This window comes from Euprymna scolopes, chromosome 41 (genome assembly GCF_053919585.1).
Source record: "Euprymna scolopes isolate OS-2025 chromosome 41, ASM5391958v1, whole genome shotgun sequence".
Classification (NCBI taxonomy): Eukaryota; Metazoa; Mollusca; class Cephalopoda; order Sepiida; family Sepiolidae; genus Euprymna; species Euprymna scolopes.
This window is the reverse complement of record NC_136522.1, coordinates 63289840-63292339: the sequence shown is the minus strand read 5'-3', so window position 1 is coordinate 63292339 and position 2500 is coordinate 63289840.

Genomic DNA, 2500 nt, shown 5'->3' with positions numbered 1-2500 from the left:
TTAAGCCAATTTTAGGTCTAAACATTTGAAATTTTACACAAATGGGAATTCAGAAATGCTGCAAGCTTTTTAATCAGTTTTGGGGTGGACATTTGGCTAACAAAAGGTCAAAGTTTACAGAGTTGACCGTTGCAGACTCTACCAAACTCCTTCGCCAATTTTGTGTTTAACACTTGAAATTTTAGATGTAGGTTACTTGAACATAGGTCAAATATTTTAATTTAATTTGAACCCAAAACAATAAATTTTAAGTGGTCAAAATTGGGGTCAAAGTTTTAAAAAATTTGACGTCTGCAGTTTCTACTAACTTTGTGATTTGTGATATGTATATATGTAATTGTGTATACATGTGCAAGGGTATATGGATACGTGTGTATATAGGTGTATATGTGTGTATGCATGGTATAGATGGGTATATATGTGTATGTGAATGCTATATATATATATATATATAGAGAGAGAGAGAGAGAGAGATGTTTTTTATTTGTTTTTGTTAGCAATACTTTCTTGAATGAATTCAAGTATTTATACGAAAGTGCATTTTTACCTAAATGCTTGTTGGGAATAATTTTCCCATTGACCAATCTGGTACCCCCTTTTAATGGGGAGCGGCATATATATTATTTTTAAAATATAATTATCCACTGATACGTGTTTCGTCGTCCACGACTCATCAGCCACTCTGATGAGTCGTGGACGACGAAACACGTGTCAGTGGATAATTATATTTAAAAAAATATATATATGTATATACGTATATGCGTGTATGTATGAGTGTATATATGCTTGTATCTGCGCTTAGGTGTATGTTTTACAGATAGATATACAGCTTATTATATAAATAGTTAGATTAAGTTTGGACAACCTCATCACAATTAGCCTCGTATATGCATCAAGTTCCTCCAATATAAGAATAGCTAATTAACAATAGTATATAAAGCATTCACTCAAACATCCATAGATCGCCCCCAAACAGAAATATATACGTTTTAAATAAATTTAATTAAATCAGATCACACTACGATAACAAGCGTAATAAACAAAATGTATCTCAGTAAATCAAGTTACTTTTACATATACTCCCATAATTAAAAACACCCAATCTTTAACCCACTTAAATACATAATCCTCCAAGCATTTTAAAACTTTAGACTATGACTCGTCTCCATTTCCACTTCACCTACTCACCCATCTACACAGCAAAAACAGCATATCCACCCCATTTCATACACACTCCCATAAAAAAATCACAAGAATGTACATTTCCCATTTTAACCTGAAATTAAGAGGTCAACACATTTTACCGAATACTAACATACAATTCCTCCTCCCCCCCCCCCGAAGAAATTCCATAAGCACATGTCTCCTAGCCCAAATCGACCCTCCCTCCTTTCAACCTCACCCCCATCCTCCTCGTTCCTTCATCACCCCTTTTCAACAAGAAAGCTGACCGATAGTTCATCAAGTATCAATCTCATATTAGAAGCTATTCGCCAAACACATCGCTTCTAAAAATCATATCTCGCAATATTTTGCTATCCAGACCATTGATTTTCGACGTCCATTGCACCAGAGACATTCATATATAATTCCATCACCCAGGGGAATATATGCAATGGATTGGTATATCCATCCAATATCTGATATACTGTGCCAACACCAAAAAAAGAATCTGGATTACATATGCCAAAATGCATTCAACACATCACCTGGACCAATATTTTGCCTACTTGGAAATAAAACACCGGATGGCATTATACTCCTTCCGATAATGGACTGCCCAGGTTGTATGAAATTCCCTTTTCCAATAATTATTTTCATATAACTATCATTCACCACCCAAAAAAACTGTTTTCAATATTTGTGCTGAAAAGCAAAATACATGCCTTTTCACAGCTGAACATTTTGCTAACCGCATTTCATTTCCTCTGATGATATGGCCCATTATTGAAAATCCGTGAATTAAGGAAATTAATCTAACCCCTTCTATATATTCATTTTGTCAGACAATAAATTCTTAACTCGAATATATGTGTCTATATTTTGATTTTCAGAATTTAATTTTAACGACTAAATTTATATATTGCTCTAATCTTAAATATTGAGCTTTTACTTTTTGGCTAGGATCACCCTGAAAGTATTACCTCTAGTAATATCTATCAGGATTTTTCATCGGATTTTAATCTGTGTCTTATCTCGCTTATATATATATATATATATATATATATATATATATATATATATATATATATATACCTATCGAGGTATATATATATATATATATATATATATATATATATATATGTGAGAAATAGAAAGGGGAAAGGTGAAAAATATATAGCTCGATTAATCGATACATCGATATATATATATATATATATATATATATATATATATATATATATATATATATATATATATATATATATATGTATTATACAGAGATGATACACAGAAAGAGAAAAGGGAAGAAGGGGATTAAAATATATAACTCGATCAC